At 43.4% G+C, this 17,564-nt stretch overlaps 1 protein-coding gene across 1 annotated transcript in view; it reads right to left on the bottom strand.

Moving 5' to 3' along the window:
• TAF3 (TATA-box binding protein associated factor 3) overlaps positions 1-17,564 on the bottom strand; it is a 124,342-nt gene that overhangs the window by 30,427 nt on the left and 76,351 nt on the right. The gene's annotated exons all lie outside the window — the stretch shown is intronic.

The following is a 17,564-nucleotide window of genomic DNA, read 5'->3' as shown; positions in this document are numbered from 1 at the left end:
GTCTAAAGCATCAGTTTTACCTAAAAGCATCCCAGTTATTTCTTATTGAAGTTGTTGGGATCACAATAACATGAACCTGCTTCATTTTAAATGAAGGCAGAGAGGTTGAAGCATTTTTTGCTGTAACAGAGAACTTCAAGGCATACATGAAAGCAAAATCCACTGCAATTCGCTGTCTTGCCTGTATACCCCAAAATTTTGACTGCAAATTAACTACTAGGAACATGTCTTCTTAAATCTGGTTTGTTTTCCTTGAAGCAGCACAGTCGGAAGGTTAAAGCAGAGGACTAAGCCCCATTCAGCCTGCTAGGTTCTGCCTCTGATACCATCTTAAGCACTTGCTGCACATGGATGTTATCTGTTATTAATGGGAACACCCCAGCATTGCATGCGTGTGTTCGTTTGAAATGCATTCCCCCCCTTACTGTTGTTTTGTTTGCATCAAGAGCAATCCTGGAGTGCATATGCTGGCTTCCTGCTGTAGTGAAACCAAAATGAAAGGTATCTTGCCAGATTACACCTAACACGCTCCAGTCACAAGTGGGCATTCATGCAAAGAGGCCAGAAAACCAGCTTTTGAAGATAAGATAAACCTGAAATATGCACAGTGCGGACATCAGGCACCAACTGCTTCAAGCCACTGCGGGTACCACCTGTGTGATTGCTCTGTTTTTTTGTTTAATAGCAATTATTATTCTTCTCCCCACATTTAACACCATTTTCAGTCCTACACATGTGACATCACGGTGCAGAGAATGGAGAAAACTCACTTGAGATCTCCCAGCAAATCCACAGCAGGTTTGATAAGAGAATCTCTGATCTCCCCAACCACAGCCAAGCACTTTATCCTCTTGGCTATACTTCCTCACTCTCAAAATGGAATTATCCAAGCAAGAAAAAGGATTCTTAGTCTGGGATATGAACGTCCACCCCGGCGTTAACCTGACGCATTTATATCTGCTGTCATTACTTCATTACACCTCTGCTGGTTAACATTCCTGTGTAGACAACCCCACTTCACTTCCCTTTGTGTCTCTGTTTATCCACCTGCAAAAACGCATGACATTTTGTCTAGCAGGGCTTCTGTGGAAAGATATCAAGTGCCCTGAGATTCTCACGTGGAATATGCAGTAAACCCCATTTATTATGACAGGGGCTAAACCCCAACTTCTTAATGAGGAGGAAGTTTTAAGGAAGCCAACACTGAGGAACTCGTTACACTGACGCCATTTAGAGCTTTGTCAGGCAGCATCTTTCTGAAATATGTCTTTTCAAGGCATTTATTTCCAGGTTTTCTGTGCTGCTGTTTCTCCGCTGTAATGTGTCAATGCTCTGATTTAGGAGAGTTGAGTCAAGAGCCCTGGGCTGCAGCACAAATCTTGCCAGCATCACAAATTAAGTAAAATGAGCTAGCAACTCTGCCTTTTGCCAGGGCCCAGAGGATTTACAGCAGCCAGCCCAGAGAGGAGCCTTTGCCTGAGGATAAAGTCTTAGCCTTCCGTGAAGAACAGAAGTGTTTGGGAGTTCAGTTTTGCCTGGCTGGGCACTGACATTACAGTTTATAAACGGCAAACTTTAGAGTATAACCAAGCAATCTCTGCGGACCGAGCCTGCACCTGCTACAGGGGGAAAAAATCTGCTTCCAGATCATGGAAGTCATTTCAATCTCTGTTTAAGCTGTTGCAGAAATCAGCTGCCTTCATCTGCTCGAGACTGTTCTGGGGATGAAGAATTAGCATTCATCAGATGTCACACAGCGCCGACTGCTACCCAGCAATTCCCTCCCCAGCCCATTCCACCTCGTGTGCCGCTGAGAGTTTGTTTTCATTTCACGTTTTAAAGGGTGATAAAACGTAAAACAAACACCATGCTTTAAAACGGGGATGTGGAGAAGTCGCCCGCATTGGTTACAAGATGAAAAGTGCAGCCCAATTCAAACAGTAGGGAAGAGAGGGTTTGATCGTGCTGATAGCAACATAAACCATTTGAATATAAAGAAACACAGGGATAAAAAGAGTCAATAAAGTGGAAGGGAAACAACTGCAAAAACCCGCAATTGCTACAAATATCAGAACATTTCTTTGCTAAAGATTTCTGCTAAACCAGCCTCTTTTCCACTGTGTATCACAATAATTCATATTCTTGTAACTCCTTCCCATCCCAAGGTGCTTCTCATGTTTTCCCTGCTCAGGACTGCAGAACAGCAGCAGCTGCGGGATCAAAGGCGAACAAACAATTCCAGAGGAGGTTTGGAGAGCAGGGACCGGAGTTTTGCACAATGAGAAGAAAGGGCGATGCTTGTGTCTTTCTTAATAAGGCCAAGTAAAGTTTGCACCGGGCCCACCAAGTGCCTGTGATCTTGTGTGGAGATGCCAGGGAAGGGCAGAAGAGGTTAAAGTGCAGTTTGTAGAGGTGAGACTAGAAATCGGGGTGTCTTGGCTCCAGCTTTCATGCGCATTCCTGCAAGCCACAAAGACAACTTAGTAAGGAAGCAGAAGCATTACCATCCCTTTTATATGGACTTGGATTCCCCCAGAACATCTGGAAAAAATTGCCTGGGTCAGTCCTGAACAATCCAGGGCCTAAGGAAGTTCACGAGCACTTAACTCCTGACACACATTCACCACTTCTCAGACATGCTCAGATGACAATCTGGAATCCTATCGTGGCCAAATGAAACCCAAATTTCTCTTGGAAGGAGGCCACGGGCCGATCCTTCAGTGAGGACTGGGTTTGTGCCAGGCAGCAGCTTTCAAACCTGAGCCACCACAGCTGTGGCCATGGCAGAAAACAATACAGCACTTTTATTTATGGACGGGGGGGTGGTTAATCACAGAAAGTGAAATCTCTGCCTTGCATTCAAGTGCAATAGGCTCTTTTGCCTCCCAAAGGATTCACACCGGAGCAGGGACCAAATAGGGGAAAACATCAGCTTTTAGGTGTAATCCGCTTGACTTGATGATGAGCATTTAAAACCGTGCAGCCACTTTTTCACCTCTGTCCGTCTCATTCACTACCCGGCACTTCCTAACGTGCAATCCTTTGTGCACAGGACTGCTTTTTAACTCTCTTTACTGCCACCTCTCCCTATCTCCGGCCACCTTATTAATGAACCGACTCGAGTTAGCATCTATAGGTCAAATGGATATCACCTCGGCCATCTGCCCTAATAACTCTCTCCTGTAATGAAAGGAGACTGAAGCTGTTTGGGAGGTTTCTCAAGATAACAGATACATTTTTTTTCTTGGTTGTTAGAGAAGTCAGTACTGGATCAATATTAATGCTCACATTACTAAAGCTATACAGAGCAATTGGTTATTACGTCAGCCAGCCCCATGTGCAGAGCCCGGTTCAGATGATGCACAGCTTGCAGGAGGGACGAGTTCAGCCGTTGCAGTGCAGCCCCGAAGGTGAGTCTGTCCATTGCTGGAATAAAACAAGCTGAGAGCTGCTAGATGCTGCTTCCGAGAGAACTGCTTGTTAAGGCAGCATTTCTTACTGGAGAATAGGATGTGTAATCTATGTGTAGATGCAAGTCCTTCACTTGCATGAAAGGATGATTTTAAGCGTAGGGGAGGAAGGAATCCACTCCTGCCTTGAAACAGGTCTGCAGCGTGATTTCAGGCAGGTCACACCATGTACTGCTGTGCTCCCACCTGACAAGTGATGATAATTCCATCTCACAGAGGTGCTGTAAAAGCTGAACTTGATTAATACGTAGCTCCTTGGGATGACTAAACAGAAAGCATTAGAATCCCAAATGCAAGCCGTGGGGATCTGTCACCACTTCAAATGATGGGAAATTTCTTAAGCTGGACAGTCCAGGCAAGAAACTGAAACTCCTGCACTTTTTAAAGGAAAAAACACTAAACCAGCACAAAATTTTTTCGTAACTCAATGTTTCTGTAGTACCTCAATGTTCCAGAACCGAAGGCTTGTTTAATATATGCCTTCTTAATTCGGCCATGGCTTAGTTTCAGGACAGCAATACTCAACAGCTCAGTAATGAACTTCCAAGTTCACAGTGATCGAGGGGCTATTTATCCCTAACAGTGGTATGGGGGTACAAAGGAATAGAAATCCTGGCTTTACTGCCAGAACCATGCTACCATGCTCTCCTGGCTGCCTCACCAGATGAGGGTGCACCCACTGCTCTGTCAAAAACAGGTCACACGGAAGCCAAGGCAGGAAAAAATAGATGCAAAAAACTCTTCTGATTGAAGAGAAACGCACCTCTGTATAGGCATTCTTCAAGCAAGAAAACCTATTTTATATATGTGTGTGTGTATATATACATATCGATTATATATATATACATATGCATATATACATATAATTAAAATTGTCATCATCTTGGTCAGTACCAGACTCGGTAGCTTCAAGGACAGCAGTCAGATGATGTCCAAGAGAACATGGCACAGATTGTGACAGACAAGATCTCTGCTCAGCTCTAGGTCCTGCCAAAACCTTACCCTGTCTTACTGGCTGGTATTTAATTAAAGCAAAGTTCCATTCTTCTTCTAGAAACTGGATGAATATTTCGCTATGTCAAAGGGTGGTGATAAGGTAAAACCATCCAGCTAAGACCTGGAGATCTAAGAAAAAAACCCAGGTACAAGATGAAGCAGAGTCAGACACATTGGCCTAAAGCTTAGAATCACAGAATCAATTAAGTTGGAAAAGACCTTTAAGATCATCAAGTCCAACCATACTTGCTGAAGAAAGTGTAATGGGATGTTAGTGACAGCAGCCTCTTACCTTCAATGCAAGGGCTAATGCATTTATTGCACAAAGCTCTGGCAGGTAACAGTTCCTGTGGAAGCCAGCTCTTGTTATTATAATAATGCAAGATTTTGGTATTTGGCATTTGATACTAACTTTAGCATGGCTGATAAACAGTATCAGCTATCAGAACAAACCCATTAAGATAGAATTCTGAATCCATTTGACTTCTTCCACAGCCCTTTTATTTTTAAACAGAGTTTGAACATTTTATTTTCTAACAGAATGACAATGGCCAAATAAAGACCTATCAGTAGATCATGCATTTCTTTCATGCACACTTCTTCTGCTCATATCATATATCAATGAGCTCATCAGTCTTCCAATACCTAAAGGGGGCCTACAGGACAGCTGGAGAGGGGCTTTGGACAAGGGCCTGTAGGGACCCGCCAAGGGGAATGGCTTGAACCTGCCCGAGGGGAGACTGAGCTGAGCTCTTAGGCAGAAGCTCTTCCCTGTGAGGGTGCTGAGGCGCTGGCACAGGGTGCCCAGAGAAGCTGTGGCTGCCCCATCCCTGGCAGTGCTCAAGGCCAGGTTGGACACAGGGGCTTGGAGCAAGCTGCTCCAGTGGAAGGGGTCCCTGCCCGTGGCAGGGGTTGGAGCTGGATGAGCTTTAAGCTCCGTTCCAACTCAAACCAGTCTATGACTCCATGATACCTGGTCTCTCTGCTCCTTTGCACTGCATGGTACCAAACACAAAATGTTAGAAAATTAGACTCAAGAAAGGCAATAATGTGGCAGTGCCCGAACTGAAGTCTTCAACCCCTCTTTCTTCCCAAGCAAATGCTCCTCAGGACAGCATATCTATTGACCTGAAGGTTTTATACCTTTTATGAAGGTTCTATGACGTTATACAGAAGCCAGCTCAGCCTTTCAAATGCAAGAAAGGAAATGATCATTTCCACCCAACATACACAACTTTTTAGGGAACAAAACTCCCAAGCCTACCAAAAAACTTCCTGCAGACTTCCAGAATAATTCTCCTATTGTCTAGATAAAGCATGAGACTAAGGCAAGGACACCTTTCGGGATACTTTAAGTCACTAAGTCAAGCGCTTAACATCCCTATCGTACCCAGTAAGTAGGGGCTTTTGACTTCTGTTTAAAAGTTTTTGTCTTATGCCATGATAGGTTTTATCTCTTTTACTTGTAGTAACAATGGCCTTTTCCTAAAGCAAACAGAACGTGTGCTTGTAGTCCATAAAGGAAATGAATGGAAGAGTGACAAACTTCAATCCTGATATCCTCCAGGCCAATATCCTGATACCCTAATGCAAAATGAACACACTAAAATACCCGCAGTACATTTTGAGCTTAAATTGCTTGATTTTCTATAGATATGTGCATATATGTACATAGTATTATATATGTAATTTCTCTGCCATATGAAGACACTGATCACTGATGTGACTTGTTTACCGAAGAGGTGACGCACCAAGAGGTTTCTCTTTTACTGCACAAAGGAGAGAAACCAACCTAATTGCCAAACCCTGACATTTTCCAGTTGACACTCTCTATGGGAAGGGAGCTGGTAAGACAGCACCAGCAAGCAGCTCATCTTCCACGTGTCTCACATTTTTCCACTGACATTGCCAGCAAGTTCATTCCAAGGCCTTCTTGATACGTTCTGAAGTGCAGAAACCACAAATACATTAAAAAATAAGTATATAAATAAAGAAGAGCTTTCAGGTGTGGCTGGTAGTTTTGCATAAATAACTGTAAAGAGGATGTTAAATGCGCCTGAAGTTAAACATCCAGATTTGCTGGTCACATTGGAAAACTCTGGGCCAAAGTGATGCCTCCAACAGTCAGTATTGGGCAGGATAAAACTCAGAGGTGCTCAACAGGACTAATGTGACACTAATGTGACTTAATGTATACATTTATCAATCACTCCGAAAGTAGTTATTAACCTGTTCAAGAAGCTACAAGTGATCAACAAAACCCCCCTCCGTCCCTAATGACAAAATAAATCCATCCACCTTGAAATACAGATGACAATAATATTCTGGCTCAGGACTCAGAAATTTCCAGGCCAGTTCAGTTACATCTCCACTGTGTTGAACAACTGGTTCACACTCTTGATTAGGCTCTTCTTGGTATGAAATCAATGGAGATAAACTTTTCAACACAAGCATGAGAAAAAGATACGGATAGTTTGCCAGAAAGAAACCACAAGTTTTATGATATACATAAATCATGTATATCATTATAGAATGGTTTGGCTTGCAAGTGACCTTAGAGATCATCTAGCTCCAACCCCCTGCCATGGGCACATACACCTTCCACTAGATCAAGCTCCCCAACATGCAAGCCTAAGGGCGTAGGAAAGGAGAGGCGAGAGATGTGGAGCATCGCTCTTCAGGCATCACACTGCGGCTTAGGGTATAATGTGCACCTCTGCCTTCCAGTGCTGCTTTAGGATACTGGATGCAATTCAGAATAACACGTTAAAATACTTGCTAGTGGCAGTCCTCATTATAATACCTTCTAGAATATGCAATGTTTATGAAGCTAAACTGCTCAGGATTCTTAACATGACCTACCCTGCTCCCTGCTGAAGACAGGAAAACAGCATTGGTAGATTGTTACCAACTCAGTTACTCACCGTCTCTCTCTGACAAAATGTCTGTCCTACATTTGTGCTGCACACAGCAAGTAAAAACGTGTTTCTGCCTAAACACATAGAGGGAGACTTCATTTTTGCTTTGACTTTCTAATAGTAGTTCAACAGTTTTTGTAGATCACCCATGCGTACACGAAGAAATGCATGTGCATGGCAGCGCTATGCCAATGTGTCTGGAGCTGTTACACAGACTTTGCATGGGGAGTAAAAACAACCACAGAAGCATCTTTAGGAAGCGATCGAGCAAGAAGATACATGAGAACCAGCCAGCTCCCTGTCAGCAAGGCAGCCTTCGTTCAGTCACTTTGGTGTTGCTCTGAATTACCTGGGACTGAGACTCTCCCCTGAAATCTGCAGAGTATGACATGAAAAACACCATACAGAGGGACAGAAAACCTCCATATCCAAATCTGGATTCATCTGCATGCTTTCTATTTTACTTCTTACTCCCTCTGGAGTGTACGATCCCCAAGAAGATCAGGAACTCACCCTGAAGTGCACATGCAGGCAGAGAGATTTTCTCTTTAAGGAACATTTTGACTTCTAAAAAATACAATTATTATCAAAGACAAGGTAATTAGGCAATGACAATCCATAGAGTACAACCCATCAATAACAGGGTACATGAGCAAGACTGACAGAGGTGTGAAGCTGATACGTTATAAATGGCTCTATACTGACCTGTGAAAATGCAGTGTTTCCCTAACATTCGGCACAATAAAAACCTAAAATGCTATATAAGCAAGCCAACCTGAAATGACACCTAGTATTATAAATGGCCTAATCTATATGTTAATACTGTTGTATCACATAACTGCAGCAAGACTAAGATAACAACATGACTTTGGGGTTTCTATGGCTACATCCCGGGCTAACGTGCCTGAAAGGGCTTGCTGCTGACACCACACAAGCTTTCTGAGTGCTTCTCTTTGGTTATTTATGATATGATTTATGATAACGACAACATCTCCTATTTTCTCCCCTCGTCAGATACAATAAATTGCCATCGTTAATCACCGTTCTTGCTTCAGCTATGATTACAATAGTATAATAGGCCCTAGCTATGGTAATACTGTGTATTAAGGTGGTTTTTTCCCCCCCTTTAAAGAAATATGCACAAGTAGGTATTTGTAGCTGATGTCAGTACCTGTAGTAGTTTAATGATCTTCCCGGGAGTACTCCTGGAGGAGAATCCATGTTACAACTAAGATTCGGCACCGTTCCTCTTGCAAAGATTGACTTTATGATCTAAAGACTCAAAATCCACATGGTATTAACCATAGCTAACAATTCTCAAATATAATACGAGGGGTTTATGTGTGTTTTTTCCTGACGAAAGGAAAGCTGATGGTCAGCCTTTTCACTTTGCACCTCCGTATCTAATCTTCCTGGCTGAGCTTTCCAAACCGGCTTTTCAAGTATCACAAATCATACTGAAAACAAAGCCACTGAACCTATATAAACATTTGGAAGGATTTTACAGTGCTTTTCCTTTTCTATATTATGGTCTTGTATAGGAAAATATACTGTTCTGTCTTCAATAAAATCCTGGGATAGAAAACCCCAGGCTTTCACAAATCTTTTAGGAAGCAGCTATTTATACCTTCTAGCAGAGGACTGAACTAGGTATTTATTAGGCTGAGGGACCTGTACTTCTCCCACACTAATAATATTACCTGGCATTGCAGAATTTGAGTACTGCACAGATTTGCAACCTATGCATGTATTAAGGTGCTTGGATTCAGAAGTGAGAAAATACTGTGATTATTTCATCTCTTGTCTTGCAAACGAGCTAAAGAACCCCAGAAATGGTATAGAATCATAGAAGAGGTAAGGTTGGAAAGGACTGTAAGACTGTCTAGTTCCAACACCCCCCGCCATGGTAAGGCATAATTATCTCATAGACATCACATATTTCTTTTACCATATTACTTGAGATCTCACCCTTTCTTCCCAAATGATAGTATTTAAACCCCCAAACCTTTCTACGTAATGCACAAACGGGGTTCAAGGCTCAGGTGCTAGAATTTCAGAGTCACATTTCTTGTCCTCAGGAGTCTCAGAGACAGCGAGTAGGAGACAGACGTGATGGCACAATGGGATATGTTAGACTGCATTAATAAGCATATTTCTAGTTATGTTGCTGCTATAAATAGCTACCATGCCCTTCAGCCCAGCCATCATTAGTGACCCGGCTCATTATTGGTTTTGTGGAGATAGAAGGGGAGACAGTGGCAACACTGATGAGCACAGGGAAGACGTCTAATGTGTAAGTGGCAGCATGGAAGAAATGGGAGTACGACGACAGTGGTCCCCTAGGGAATGATGAGCTCATCTCAAAGTTCAGAGGATAAACATGGATACCACTGTGTGAGGTGTGGCACAGAACCTACGTGGAGAGAGAATACCTTTGCAATCAGCTAGGGTATTAATCTGTTATTTACTTGCTGATGTGATGGAGCTCCTGCAAAAATGCATTACCAGAAGGAAGCTTTGGCTCAATGCAACATAAAGACCATCATTACTCTTCCTATGCAGGACAAAGATGCAACTTTGCCATCGTAAAAAGGCTGCGAGTATTTATATCACCTTCACATAACTTTTTAGTTCAACAACTCATTTGGTCATTAATTGCCTGTCCTCTCTTCCTCCAGCACATCACTTGCAATTGCAAGGGCACATTTGCAACCAAATGATAAGCTGCTCAGGGCAAGAACCGTATCTGTGTTTTTTAAAGTGCTTTAGTTACTTGTGGGCAGCATAAGAGACCCACAAATAAGGGAGCACGTATATAGAGACTCTTCTACCCATTTGATTGTCTTCACTGGATAAGAAAAGGAAATCAAGTGTAATATGGTACAAAAATGAGGAAGACTGAAGGAAGGAGAAGTTTATTTTCAATATGTGAATTGGGATGCATAAAAATGTCAACCAGATCCTGTGCTCTAGAATGAACTGGAAAAAGTTTGTCTACGCTGTCAGGCAACCCCCTGATCCGTGTTATCTATTCATAGTGCCACAACTGAATATAAGTTAGTGAAATTTAATAGTAATAATAGAAAAATGGTAGAAAATTGACTGGGGACTCTACTAGTGCACTGTTACTACATCTTTAAGGCAAACCCCCCCCATATGTTTGCCCTCTCTCTTAGTGCATGTACGCACACTATGCCCACAAGTGTTTACCAAATATTCCAGCTGTTGGGAACGGGTGTATCAGCTCATTTCCTTAAGGACAGCAGCAGGAATGAAGAATGCTTCTGCCTACAAGAGCGACTTCTTTATTCCAACAGTTGCTAACTCAGAAATACAAATGCAGTTGCAGCTTATGACTGTGAAGAGCATCCAAAGTCTTCATAAGTATGTGGTAACTTCTGTACTCTTGAGTTGGTAGCAGTGTGCCTTGGTACATACATGAAACCCTGCGTTTGCTGGGAAGAATTCCGAGGTACGAGTCCCCTCACAAACACAATCTTCTTGATCTAACAGAGAAGGAAATCACTGATGATAAGGTTTTAATAAAACCTGACCAGCCTCAAAATTACACTTACTGGGAAGGGCTCACTCCCGAAACAGATACTTCACAAAAGAAGCCAAAGGAAGACTCAAAGAGAGGAAAACATTTACTTTAAGAGGTTTTTTCTTACAGCTACAAATACAATTAGTGCCTCTCTTTGTCTTTCTGCCTCTTTGCTTTATTCTGTATAGGGGCATATGTGTACCCCTGGCTCTGCCCTCTCACCCTGCCCTTCTAAAGGTGCCCATAGGCAGTGAGACAACTACTCATGGCAGCACAGTCACCTCTGCAGCGGCACTGCTCAGGCAGCACTCAACAACGAGGCTGAGCAGCTCTGCACCATGGTGGGTTCAAGATGCTACTGTCCGCACCAGCGGAAATAAAGTGCTACAAAGAGCATGGGGTAACTGTGCTGAGCAATAATTCTGCTGTTGGGCAGCTTCCCTCTCCAGCAAGGAGCCCAATTCAGGAGGCTGTAGGAAAATTTAAACCACATCCAATTTAAAACCTCTGCTTTTCCTTCTTTTTTCTTTTTTTTTTCCCAGTGACCTTATAATTTTTCAGGGACTGCTGCTAAAATCTATTGCTTCTTTCTGGAGGACCTCATGGATCACAGCAACATCTGCACATAAATCTCACTTCCAAGGACCTCAGAGGCTGAAAGCAGAGCAAAGGAGTCTGTTGGATGCTTGCGCTGTACAAGAACATCTGGGGGGGGCAACTGAAAAGACCTTGTGGTCTTTTGCAAAGCCACAGCCATGAAACAATCCTGCACTCTGCAGTTATTGCAAGCCTTTTAGGAGCATTAAGCTAAGCAAATAGTAGTGCAAAAAAAACCCAGAGAAACAGAATAAAAGAGGGATTCAGAGACAGCAGAGTCCTGCATGTACACTAGGAAAGCTGGGCGCGAAGGTGAAATGATCTGTGATCCACTCTTCATGGCGTTGCTTGCAATGGATGCAAGGTACCACAGGATTTGTGGAAGCATTAAGCAAGTTTCAAAGGACTATCTCTGTTTAGAAACATTTCAATACACCTTAAACTAAAACAAGGACCTCAAAGCCAACGCTGAGTGATGCTGCACTTCAGAACCGGCTCACTCCAAAGCACGCAGCAGCCTTTATTTCGACAGGAGGGCTGCCCCAGTGCTCCCAATGACCTTGGCAAAATTCCTCCAACAAAACCAAACCAAACCCCCCAAACACACACAAAACCCTTCAGGACCTTGGGCTCTAAAGCTATTTTAGAATTAGCTTTGAATAATTGTCCCACAATAGGAGTTTTCTTGATTAATTGCTTAAGATAAGGCCTCCTTTTGCTTGCTGGCCTCCAGTGACTCTCTTTACTTCCCATAATCACTTTTGTCTCTGTCTCCTCTTCGCTTGGACCTGCTAAGAGAAAAATCAGAGCCACCCCAACTCCATTACCTGAGGATTAGGCAGGAGATAACCCTGTGCATTCCATTACTGACCATTATGTGAGTGATTATTCAATCAAGTTTAGACCATGTGAAAGATGCTCTAACTGTTCTGCACAGCTCGCCTGCCCAAGCTGTGCTACATCTTAAGGGATGCAGCTCGTGTCCTTTAAGAACAAAAATGATGGGCTGATTGCAAAGGGAAATGAGAAGTGGTTTTGTATTGAACTCTGCTTTTTATTTAACATAAAGAAGCTAATCAGGCTTAAGTAGGAGTTAAGGATCTATTTTGATCAAGTTTCTGCACAAACTGGATTGTATAGATACTTGATTACAGAAATCTTGCAGGATATTGCTTTTCCATCAGAATTATTGAAAACATAATGGTACTCAGCCATTAGTTTTCCAGCAGTTTATGAGATAAGCATCCTAAATAGAGGGAAAGCAGGGATAGAGAAGAAACCAACAAGGCAGTTACTAGGCAGGCTTAATTTAAGCGAGAGGCTTGTGCACACACATCAGTGCTAGAGTGAAGGCCCGATACCCTGATTTAAACTGAATTAATGTCTTTTAGCTAAGTAATATTTTTCTTGGACACATGGGAGAAATGAAGGAACCCAATGAAAACAAATGTAGTGCAGGAATTGGCTGCAGTAGGCACTTTTCTGTAACATTAACTTTCCCCCCAGACATCAAACCCAAAAAAGTAAAAACCTTCATTTTAGAGTTGCAAGACTCCCATGTCATCTTCCCCCTCCATAGACCCCAGACTGGTACTACCAGTGACTCTAATTCCCAGGGACATGAGCCAATGCTCTACAATGACCCCCTGAAGAAGCCACAAACTAAAGACAACTCCTTCATCTCCAGACACAAAACTCCCCTTCACTTCCAAACCCCACAGAAGCCTTTACAGCTGATGCAAAATTCATTTGTAACTGTTCATTTGATCTTCTTCTTTTCTGCCACACTTTCTTAACCCGCGTTCTTCAAACTGCCACCACCAAACCAAAGCCTTTACTTTTAAAAGCCCATCAACCTTCGAGCTCCAACAGACCTAATCTACTACCTCACAAAAGTTATTTTCTAGACACAGTTTCCTCATAAGTGACATTCTGGTAGATCACAGAATCCCAGCCTGGTTTGGGTTGGAAGGGACCTTAAAGCTCCTCCAGCTCCAACCCCTGCCACAGGCAGGGACCCCTTCCACTGGAGCAGCTTGCTCCAAGCCCCTGTGTCCAACCTGGCCTTGAGCACTGCCAGGGATGGGGCAGCCACAGCTTCTCTGGGCACCCTGTGCCAGCGCCTCAGCACCCTCACAGGGAACAGCTTCTGCCTAAGAGCTCAGCTCAGTCTCCCCTCCCTGTTTAAAGTCACTACCCCATGACCTATGCCTGCTTGCCCTTAGATGGATATAACCAGCCCCTGCTAGCATCTGGAGGGGCATTTTGGCAATTTTTAACCTAAGCTGCTTGACTGTGAAGTGTTTTAAGGCCACATGGATAGGGCTTTCGGCAAGCTGGTCCAGTGGAAGGTGTCACTGCCCATGGCAGGGGGTTGGAAGAACTAGACAATAAAGATCCCTTCCAACCTTAACCATTCCATGATTCTAAGACTGCCTTCCAGCTCTTGGCTAACACAGATAAACCTTCCCCATGGCTTTCATCAATGCCAACCTTTACCACCCCTGTCTTCATGCGTATTGGGGGGTAAAGAGGAGATTTACCTATGAGTGAGCACAAACTATTGGTATTCTCAGGACTCAATGCAGAATGAAGCTTGCTCAGCCATGGCAAGGGTGCTCCTTCCAGGCTAGGATTAAAGCCAGTAGTAGAGAAGGCTGGGTTCTAATGGATAAAGTATTCTAGAGTACACTCAGCCGAACACCTCTGCTGATGAACGAGACCTGAAATTCGGTGGGGAGGGGATTATCATCCTGCCGTGCCATGTAATTTTTAAGAACACCCCCCATTAATTTAGTTCCATGCCAAATAGTAAGCACCAGTTTGATCCAAATCCTATTAGCAACAACAATCTGTCATTACCGCCTCTCCCCCAAATGAAATATGCTCTGGGATGCATTACAGAGAAATCAGCTGAACTGAGGGAGGTTTTCTGCATAAACTTCTCCCACCTCCCAGTTCATACAGTGCACTTATGGGGCAGGAACCTGCTTTCACCCACACTGCTGCTCAAATAGATTGTGAACACAGACAACACTGAAGATCTTCTTTCCCATTTCTCTGTTTCTTTTTTTTGTTCTGATTCTCTGTTTTCTCTCATCTTTGTATTTTCCTCTTTCTGTTTGCTCTTTGTTGCCTGTCCCTTTCAAAAGCCAGAAAACACTCATTTTTCTGTATTACAACTTTCCTGCCTTTTCCTGTCCCTCACTCTCAAGCTTTCTCTTACGGTAGCATTTAGCAGAAAGATAAAAACTACAACAGGGAAGAACACATTTGCTTTTTGTGTCACTCAGGATATCTTCCTGAAGGAGACTGGTGGCCAAAGGCAAGACTGAAGCAAAAGGTAAAGGACAAAGCATCCATAAAGCCCATGAAACATGGAACTGTAAGAAGCAGCCAGAAGAGGGAGAGGAGATAAAGAGAAGTTACACTAAACAACTATTTCAGAGGCAAAATGAGGAAGATGGGACAGATAAGGATGTTGTGGACCTATGGTCTAAGTGGCTGCAGAATAAGCCAGAAGGTGAATTGGCAGTAATCACTTGTTTGATGGCTTCTCCATCACCTGATGCTAAATCCCAAGATTTCTGCTCCTCAAATGGTCATTTAGGGAGAGTCTCTTCACTCCCGAGCTCTCCCATCTCATACCTGTCACTGCAGATACTGTGGCTTCATTTCTTATGCACATCCATAGAAACAGAAAATGCCTAAGGATACTCTTAGATAAGAAGCTGTTCAGATGTGACGCATCTCAGCAGTTATTAAAAAGTAATTACACCTCATATTCTCATGAAGCATTCATTACTTTCAGAAGGGATTTAGATATCTAACTTTTAGATATATAGCTTTTACAGATCCTGCTTTATTATTCATATGTTACAGTAGAAATGAGGAATAGCTGAAGAATCCCAGTTTGGTCACTAAGTTATAGATTGTCTTGCTTAAAATGGGGAACTCAGTGTCACCACGCCAAACCACGACAATATATCTGTCTAGCACATTACAGCCAAGATGAATTAGCTTACAATCTCTTGGGTTTTTCTGACTTTTAACAGAATACTTAAGAGGATGAAGTTGCTCGCTATGATCAGCAGCTTGGGACACAGGGTACTAACACTGTCTACTGTAGACTACTTTCAAGCATGGTTTCATGTTCCCCTTGCTTCCAGCCTAGCCATGCTCTGACATTCACCCCACAGCATCCAGTGACCATAAGGCAGATCAGCTCAGTGGGATGAAGGAAAAGCCCAATTCTCCTCTCCCTCCTCCCTGAACAAAACAGCTTTTAGCCTAAACTTGCTTAACCAACTCAAAGTAAAGGGGGAGAAAGGACCAGCCAGAAATACTGCCCCTCTTGGCAGCATCCCACAGCTACAGCTCATAAACCTTTCACCCAGCACGTGGCAGCCTATGTCAGACACAGGGGTATCAATCCTCTGACTAAAACGAATGGCACATGATGAAAACACCATGTTGAAGGTCAGTATATCACAGCCTGTGCAGAATCACAGAATGGTTTGGGTTGGAAAGGACCTTAAGATCATCCAGTTCCAACCCCCTGCCATGGGCAGGGACACCTCACACGAGACCGTTTTACCTCCATGATTTCTGTTGTTAACTCTGCATTTCGTATTTCAGCAGAGTTATGAACTCTTTCAGGGGAGATGGGACTTCCTTCTTCTCTAAGGATAAATACGGATGCTTGTGTACAGATTCAGTCTCTTGCTGCAGATGGAGAAAGTTCGGGAAAAAGACTTACTGAGATCTCTTCCTCGGCAGCAGGACGGAGGATTCTTCTTCCAGCTGCAGCAGGAGACCTACATATGAACGGCCTCACTCCTCAATCTACCTTTTAAGTTTTGTTTTGTTTCCCTCTCTTTGCACCATAACAAAGTGGAAGAGAGAAAATCCCTTTCCTCTTTCCCCTCCACTGACACCGCTCCGAGCTGAAAGACAGCAGCAGAACTTCAGAGAATGTGTAGAAATCTCTGAGATGTGAAGTTTCGCCCCCTCCTCCACCATTTCTGGGCTAAAGAAACAAACATAAAACCTCGGTGTACTCTGTATACACCCAGGAACTCATTAAGTTAATCAAAATGACCTCCAGAACTGGGGGATGAAGTAACAAGAAAAACAAAGCATTAGGAATTTTAATACAATAACTACTTGCTTCCTTCTGCCATAAATTCTTTATGGGTCTCTAAGATATACCATAGCACAAGTATGTGTGCTCTGGCTATTAAAGGTTCTCTACAAAGATCTAAGATTTACTCAGCTATCTTCACAGAAAGCTGTTTGGAAAATCTAGGTGCTTTACAAGGAATCTAACCATAAAATCAGTGAGGAAGAACTAGGACACCTTAATGCTCTAAGAAAGGTGTTGTCAGGACTTGCATCTATGCCTTCTGCAAGTTAGGAAAGAAAAAACCCAGGCAGTTATAGTAAGGAGCATAAGGAACAAGGAGAATCATAGAATGGTTTGGGTTGGAAAGGATCATCCAGTTCCAACCCCCCCGCCATGGGCAGGGACGCCTCATGCTAGACCATGTCCCCCAAGGCTCTGTCCAGCCTGGCCTTGAACACTGCCAGGGATGGAGCACTCACAACCTTCTTGGGCAACCCATTCCAGTGCCTCACAACCTTCACAGTAAAGAACTTCCTCCTTATATCTAATCTAAGCTTCCCCTGTTTCAGCTTGAACCCATCACCCCTTGTCCTGTCACTACAGTCCCTGATGAAGAGTCCCTCCCCAGCATCCCTATAGGCCCCCCTCAGATACTGGAATGCTGCTATGAGGTCTCCACGCAGCCTTCTCTTCTCCAGACTGAACAGCCCCAGTGTTCTCAGCCTGTCTCCATACAGGAGCTGCTCCAGCCCCTGATCATCCCTGTGACCTTCTCTGGACTTGCTCCAACAGCTCCATGTCCTTTTTATGTTGAGGACACCGAAAGAGGAGAAAATGCAGGTAACGATTTTAGTCAGGACACCTGAGGAACTGCAAGCGCATTATTTCCATTTCCAATACGCTGCACAACTGCA

This window comes from Lathamus discolor, chromosome 1 (genome assembly GCF_037157495.1).
Source record: "Lathamus discolor isolate bLatDis1 chromosome 1, bLatDis1.hap1, whole genome shotgun sequence".
Lineage (NCBI taxonomy): Eukaryota > Metazoa > Chordata > Aves > Psittaciformes > Psittacidae > Lathamus > Lathamus discolor.
This window is presented reverse-complemented; position numbering and strand designations above follow the sequence as displayed.